Source organism: Chrysochloris asiatica, unplaced genomic scaffold, assembly GCF_000296735.1.
Source record: "Chrysochloris asiatica unplaced genomic scaffold, ChrAsi1.0 scaffold00057, whole genome shotgun sequence".
Lineage (NCBI taxonomy): Eukaryota > Metazoa > Chordata > Mammalia > Afrosoricida > Chrysochloridae > Chrysochloris > Chrysochloris asiatica.
The window spans coordinates 4765236-4773743 of record NW_006408575.1 but is presented as its reverse complement, the minus strand read 5'-3'; the positions used below and the strand labels follow the sequence as shown (position 1 = coordinate 4773743).

The window sequence follows — 8508 nt, the reverse complement described above, 5'->3', positions numbered from 1 at the left end:
AAAGTGCTGCTAAACCTAATAAAGTGAGTTTGTTTATGGGATTCAAGAAATCGTGTGTGGGACTTAGACCACATTACCCGTGCAGTCCTGGCAAGGGCTGTCCAGAGATGTCATGTGGCTGCTTCTACAGGGAGCTTCACCCGCCGCCCTGCTGCCCGGAAGGGAATGCCAGAGTGCTCTAAAGTCTCCAGTGAATATTGACTTGCTGAAGAATTTAGGACACGAGAGCTGAAGTTTCCATTCAATGGATTCCTTGGGTGCATCTTCCCAATTTGTGGATGTGGATACACTACCAAGTTGGAGTGACTTGTATGAAGATAGAATGAATTTTGCTGACACTGAAAAATCACAGGAAGACACTATTAGATGACCTTTTCCTTATAATAAGAATATCAATGAAAAAGTGGTTATTTGGAAAGGAGATGTGGACAGCCATTGTGAACACCAGCAATGAATCTCATGGATAAGAATCCTGTCAGGAAGTATCTTCATGCTTGCAGGATTCGATTTGAAGGAGGGCCTACAGAAACGTAAGAAATGTAAAGATTGCTGGACAGGGGAAGAAAAACTGACCAAAGGATTTAATCTAGCTTTCCAGTTCATTATTCACACAGTGGGACTGAAGTACAAGAGCTGCTAATAAACCGCAGCAGAGAGTTCCCTGTACAACTGCTGTATTCCAGCTGGCAAAAGAACACTCAGTGTCATCCATTGAATTCTGTGTCATATTGTGTAAAGCGAGGTTATCCTCTACACAGCACTTTGCACTGTAAGGAGATTTCTAGAGATACACAGGGAAACCATTGAACTTGAAGAGGCACCTACCAAAGGCTGCTATCTCTGTATTCCCTAAGGTCATTGAAGGAGGAGAGTCGGTAGTTGTTGTATCTTCCTGTTTATTGTTGTTATTATGTGCTGTGGAGTCCGTATCGACTCATAGTGACCCTGTACAGGGTTTCCGAGGCTGTAAATCTTTACTGGAGCAGAAAGCCTCATCTTTCTCCTGTGGAGCGGCTGATAGTTTCGAACTGCTGACCTTGTGGTTCGCAGCCCGATTCGTAACCGCTACGCTACCAGAGTACCTTCCTGTAGATACTGGAAATGCAGACAGGGAATCCGTAGTGCCTGATGGCAGATTAGCATAAGTGAAAAACCTGGTGCTCTGGAGGACATCCAAGAAGAGGAGGATGAAGCCTCTTTCATTGGCCCTCATGTTTTTGCTCGAATGGAAGAAGATATTGATAAGTAAGGACGACTGAGCCTTCAGGGACAGTTATTAAAAGCAGCCCAAAGAAGCAGCATCAAATACATGATCATCACTGGTTTTGTCAAGACCTGAAGACTATCTGATATTGCTTCTCTAAAAGCCTTATTAAGGAGCTCTGGTAGGATAGTGGTTATGAGTTGGGCTGCTAACCTCAAGGTCAGCAGTTCGAAACTACCAGCTGTTCCACAGGAGAAAGATGAGGCTTTCTGCTCCAGTAAAGATTTACAGCCTTGGAAACTCTATGCAGGGTTGCTATGAGTCAGAATCAACTCCACGGTGCACAACAACCATCATCACCAAAAACCTTATACCAAACAGTTGTTACCTATAGTTGCACAGTGATGGTGGTAGTTGGAAGAAACATGCCTGTAACATTAACAGATATAGACAAGGCTATGAAATTAGTGTATTTTCTCACACTAATCAGCAAGTACAATCACCTAGACTCTGGTTTCCTCAAGAAACTCTATGATCTTGTTGGTGTAAAATACAAAACGAATTTGAAGACCTTTTGTTCATCCAACATTTCATTCAAAGATGTCAACATGGTTTTTCACCTCTGTTTCTGTGCCAGGACTGAAGGACAGAATCCACCATGTGGACAGACTCCATGGAATATTTGCTGCCAGATCTCCAGAACTGATTGACTTTCTTCCTCTTGTCCTTGAATATGATGCCAGGGAAAACAGGCCTTGCTCTCCATTTTATTCCCATCACCAGATTTGTAACCTGCCATCTTTCAGTGCTACTGGTGTCCAAGAATGTCACTTTCTCCCTGACTCTCTACCTATCGAAGTGATACTCATTTTTGCTGTACAGATCCATAAAGTCATTTTTCCCCACCTCTTTGGTATTTTTTCAATTGACTGTATATTTTCTGACATGTAAGTAATCTAAAAGCAATAGACCACTCAGAACTGTGCAATTATTTTAAATCTGTATCAAATGGAAATGTTCCTTTTTAGAGAGTTGTCAGTAAGAATTGGGGTGCAACTTTTGGGTATCTTCTGTTTCCTAAAAAGACACTAGTTTCTCCAGAAGACAAGCCATCAGGATGGTTCATTGCACTCTTCTTTCATGAGCTGTAGTGTTTCTCAAAATACACAAAAGCAGTGTGTGCTGGCCAGATGCATTGTGTCTCAAGTCCTGTTGTTAATACTACTTACATTTTATACAGATAACTTGGTTGTCAAAGACAAATGTTTGAGACCAAGCATGTAGAAATGTATTTGATGGTCAAAAAAAAAAATTGTTACCAAAATAAAGGACTTGAATTTTACTGTACCAGTCTTAGTTTCTTGGATTATATAATTTGTTAAGATTGCCAGTGTTTTTGTCTGAATAACTGGAGGAAATAAGTATGCTGTATCTTCAGCTTTTTTCTGATTAAAAAAAAAAAAGCATAAGGTCAAGCAAACAATCTTGGGTCAGGACTCAGAAAAACTGGATTGCAGTCTGAGTTCAGGCACAGAATCACTGTGTATCCAGGTTAAGACAAGGGGTCTGCTTGGGTCTCAGGTCCCATGTCTTTTACATGGAATTACTGTGCCTGCTCAGTTTACTCAATAGTGAAGGGATTTTGTTTAGTAGCATCAAGTCAGTTCTGATTTAGTGACGAGATCGTGGGTACAAACATATTTCATGACTTACAATATATATGTGATGATTCTGAGATTCAATAATTTCCCTTCTACCTTGCTAGTGAGAATGTGGGTTAATTTCATCTTAATGGATATGCATTACTCATTAATATGGTATTTCAGTTTTAGAAAACAATCCCCCAAACTAGAAAAAAATCAAATGTCCAACAATTGGCAATTATATAAATTACACTATTGTCCTGTAAAGACCCCAGTGAGCCTCGACCTCATCAACCTCTGCACATGAAAAAAGTGGCAGCCTTCTGTCCTAAAGATTTACAGAGGCAGCTCTACTCTATCCTATGTGGTCACTATGACTTGGAATCAACTCCACAGTTTGATTTGGTTTCTGGTATTACCATATAATGGGAGCTCTGGTAGCGCAGTGGTTATGAATCGGGCTGATAATCTCATGGTCAGCAGTTCGAAACTACCACCTGGTTCCATGGGAGAAAGATGAGGCTTTCAGCTCCTGTAAAGATTTACAGCCTTGGAAACCCTGTACAGGGTCGCTATGAGTCGGAACCGACTCCACAGCACATAACAACAACAACAATATTCAAAGTAAGTCTTAAAGAATATTTAATTACATAGATAAATGTTCACAATACATTAAGATTCTTAAAAGATAATATAATATTTATAATAAATTTATTAGAATAAATTTACATTCTTGTAAATAAAGATGTAAGTATATGTGCTCAGTAAATGTTGCTTTATATTATTATCATCATCATTATTAATCATGAATCTATAGTACAGTGGTATTTTAACATGATAACCATGATTGGTAGGAATACAGCTTAAAATTTTTTCATATTTTGATTGCCTGTAATAAACATTTATTAATTTTGTAATAAAACAAATAAATAATAATAAATTACAAGAAAAGTAATTCTGTGATTTCAATCCTGTCCTTTGGTATATACTTGCCTCCAACCCTGTAATCTGCTCCTCAATCTCTCCAACTTCTAAGTGACCTTCCTGTCCAAAACCAAGGGGTCCCACTATACTGGAACCCCATGCCCATTTCTGTCCAACTCATAGGGCAGAGTAGAACTGTCACAGCTTCCAAGACTGTGAGTCAGAACCAACTCCACAGCACTCAAGCACTACCAATCTTTACAGACGTAGATTACCACATCTTTCTCCCAACGAGTGGCTGGTAGGTTTGAACTGCCAGCCTTTCGATTAGCAACTAATCTTTAATCACAGTGACATCAAGACTCCTTTGAAACCCCATAGCAGAAAATACTGTGCTTCATACCAACGGCTTACATTTTCTTTTTTTTCCCCCTAGAATATTTGCTTTTTAAAATGTGAGAAATCCTCAATTTTATGGATAAATATCAGGTCCCGTGACAGGACGTACAGGGACTTATTAGCAATCATGTTGTTGTTGTTGTGTGCCGTGGGTTAAGTTCCAACTCAACTCATAGCGACCCTGTACAGGGATTCCGACGCTGTAAATCTTTACAGGAGTAGAAAGCCTCATCTTTCTCCCGTGGTAGTTTTGAACTGCTGACCTTGACGTTTGCAGCCCGATTTGTAACCACCACACTACCAGAGCTCCTTTATCATCAAGATGGAAGTTGTCAAAGCACATAGCAACAACACCCACCCACCACCCACCTCCCACCACCACCTCCACCCTCCCCACCTCCAGGGTTCCCTCCACTGGTGTGCTTGAAGGGAAACCCGTCTCTGGGAAGGGAAGTCACAACGTTTCAGTCTTTCATGGGGGGAGGCCAGGCAGAACTGGAATTGGCCAGCAGGTGGCAGTATCCAACCATTTTCCAGCTTCCAGAGGCGTGTACAAAGATCTTGAACTTTCTCCTACATGTTACTCAAGAAACTGCAGTTTTAAGAAGGGAGATGAGAAAATTCACTGTGCATTTAGGTTGCCATGAGCTGTCATTATTGTTTTCAGGTGTCATTAATTGGTACTGACTTCTAGTACAACAGAAAGAAACCCTGCCAAGTCCTGCACCAACCTCACACCCATTGCTATGCTTGAGCCCATTGCTGCTGCCATTGTGCCAATCCATCTCATAGGGAGTCTTTCCTTTTTCCACTGACCCTCTACTTTACCAAACATGATGTCCTTCTCCGGGGACTGGTCCCTCCTGATGATATGTACCAAGTATGAGAGATGAAGTCTAACCATCCTGGGTGTACTTCTTCCAACACAGATCTATTTGGATTTTTTTTTTTGGCAATCCATGGTACTTTTATTATTCTCCTCCAACACTATAACTCAATTCTTCTATGGTCTTCTTTATTCGTTGTCCAACTATCACATGAATCTGAGGTTACTGAAAATATCATGACTTGGGTCAGGGGCACCTCACTCCTCAAATTGACATCTTTGCTCTCTTGAACACTTAAAAGAGGTCTTGTGCAGCAGATTTGCCTAATCCAATGCGTCATTTGATTTCTTCACTACTGATTCTATGAGTGTTGATGGCTGATTTGAGCAAAATGAAGTCTTTGACAACTTCCATCTTGATGATAAAGGAGCTCTGGTAGCATAGTGGTTACGAATCAGGCTGCAAACCGCAAGGTGAGCAGTTCGAAACTACCAGCTGTTCATGGGAGAAAGATGAGGCTTTCTGCTCCTGTAAAGATTTACAGCCTCAGAAACCCTGTACTGGGTTGCTATGAGTTGGAACTGACTCCACAGCACATAACAACAACAACATCTTGATGATATTTTACTAGTCCAGTAGTGAGGATTTTTGTTTTCTTTACATTGAGGTGCAACCCATACCAAAAGCTGTGGTCTTTGATCTTCATCAGTAAGCATTTTAAGTCCTTTTTACTTTCAGTAAGCAAGGTTGTAAGCAAGATTGTTAATGAGTCTTCCTCCAATCCTGATGCCATATTCTTCTTAATACAATCCAGCTTCTCGGATTCTGTGATCAGCATACAGGTTGAGTAAGTATAGTGAAAGAATTCAACCCTGGCACACACCTTTCCTAATTTTAAATCATTCTGTTTGAACAACTGCCACTTGGTCTGTGTATAGGTTCCTCATGAGCACAATTAAGTGTTCAGGAATACTCATTCTCTGTAATGCTGTCCATAGCTTGTCATGATCCCCACAATCGAAAGCCTCTGCATAGTCATTTAAGCACCGGTAAACATCTTTCTGGTATTCTTTGTTTGCAGCCAAGATCCATCTGACATCTGCAATATCTCTCATTCCACATCTTCTTCTAAATTGCCTGAACCTCTTGCAATTCCCTGTCAATGGATGGTTGTAGTCATTTTTGAATTATCTTTAGCAAAATTTTATTTGCATGTTATATTATTCATATTATCTGATGATTTCTGCATCCCATTGGGTCACCTTTCTTTGGGATGGGCATAAATATGGATCTCTTCCGATCACTATTTGGAAGACAGCCAGGTAGCTGTCTTCCAAATTTCTTGGCATAGATGAGTGAGTGTCTCCAGTGCTTTGTCAGATTTTTTAAATATTTCCATTTGTATTCCACCAATGCCCAGAGCCTTGTTTTTTCCTAATGCCTTCAGTGCACCTTGGATGTCTTCCTTCAGTACATTGGCTCTTGATTGTATGCTACCTCTTGAAATAGTTGAACACAGACCATTTCTTTTTGCTACAGTGACTCTGTGGTTCCTTCCATCTTCTTTTGATGCTTTCTGCATCTTTCAATAGTTTGCCCATGGAGTTCTTCAACATTGCAATGAATGGGAGCAAATTTGTACACTAGGTCCCATTCTCTCTCCAAATATCAGACTGTCTGCTTTATGAAAACTACTGGATAGGATACCCACTGAAGAAGGGGCCTGGATGAGTCCCAAAAAGATGAGGTCATTTTAGTGTTTGTCATCCCCTGTTTGTCTCTTTCCAGGGTTTGTTTCCCACCAGTAAGGGGAGCTGAGTGACGTAAGTTTACTTACTTTCTCCTGCCCCTCAATGTTAAGATTGTTTATTTTTTTCAGTTAAAATATACAAAGTTGGGCTTAATGTTGGGTCTCTGAGTTTCAAATTATTTTCTTAGGACTGATTCACAAAAGTGAAACTACCAGCACAGACTCGAAGGGAAGTCCCTGGCTCTGCAGTCAAGGGGGACTGCCTTTCAATCCTGCCTCCATTACTTGGGCTGACTTCAGGCAAAAGCCCTAATTGCTCTGTTTTAAGTTTCCTTTTCTATAAATTAACGTTAATAAGAGCCCACCACTTGTAGTCACCTCCCATCTGTCAGTCTGTTGTACCGTGGTGGTTTGTGCGTTACTGTGATGCTGTAAACTCTACCTTCAGTATTTCAAACATCAGCAGGGTCATCCACGGTGGACTGCTTTTAGTGGAGCTTTCAGTCTAAAACAAACTAGGAAGAAAGGCCAGTGATCTAGTGAGTGGCAACCTATGATCACAACAAAGTAGTATACACTATGAGCACTTATGTGGCACTGTAGAGTAAACACAGAGCTGCAAGGTAGACAGTTCAAACCCACCAGACACTCCATGAGAGAAAGAAAAGGATTTCTGCCCCCGTAAATATTTACAGCATTAGAAACATATACAGGGTCACTATGAGTCAGAAATGACTCATCGGCACTTAATAATAATAACACAGTGCTGGAAGAAGTTGGACACCCAGAATGCACAGCGGCTCCTGACTATGAACTTGAGTATACCAATGGTTGTGAAGGTGCCCAGGACTGGGCAATGCTTCCTTCTGTTCTCAGTGGAGTTGCCTTGAGTTTGGAGTTAACTTGGCAACAACTAAAGCTTGTCCACTGGATCCCATTCTCTCTGCAAATAGTGCTACAGTAATTCCTCCCTCTGTTCTCTGTCATCAATTTTTAACCCTCTGATCATTCCCATCAGCACACAAATATGCTGTTCTACCTCCAATCTTCCTCAACTCATCTGTCAGTTTGTCATACTGTGGTGGCTTATGTGTTGTTGTGATTCTGGAAGCTATGCCACAAGTATTTTAAATACCATCAGGGACACCCATGGTGGACAAGTTTCAACTGGACTTTCAGACAAAGACAGACTAGGAAGAAGGGAAAACAAACTACTTTTGAATATTTAGTCACTGAAAACCTTATGAATAGCTGAGGAACACTGTCTGTACCAGATTATTGAATACTGAAACATGATGAAGAGCACCACAATATTGCCAGATATAGGCCAGAAGATGAACCCCTCAGGTTGGAAGGCACTCAAAATGCAACTGGGCAAAAGGTGACCATGACATGAATGGAATAAAGCCCTTGGGACCTTCATTTGCTGATGGGGCACAATTTTAAATGAAGAGAAATAGCTGTAAACATCCATTAATAATCAGAACATGGAATGTATGAAGTATGAATCTAGGAAAATTAGAAATTGTCAAAAATGAAATGGAATATATCAAAAAATATAAATGGAATGATATCCTAGTCATTAGTGAGGTGAAATGAACTGGTATTGACTATTTTGAACCTGACAATACACGTGTCTTACTATGCCGGGTATGACAAATTGAAGAAGAATGGGGTTGCTTTCATCTTCAAAAAGAACATATCAAGATAAGTAATGAAGTGCAACACTTTCTGTGATAGACTAATATCTGTATGCCTACA

General features: G+C 40.5%; 1 pseudogene; it reads left to right on the top strand.

Annotated features, from left to right (window-relative positions):
• The first annotated feature begins 244 nt into the window (after positions 1 to 244).
• LOC102834683 overlaps positions 245 to 8508 on the top strand; it is a 43209-nt pseudogene continuing 34945 nt past the window's right edge.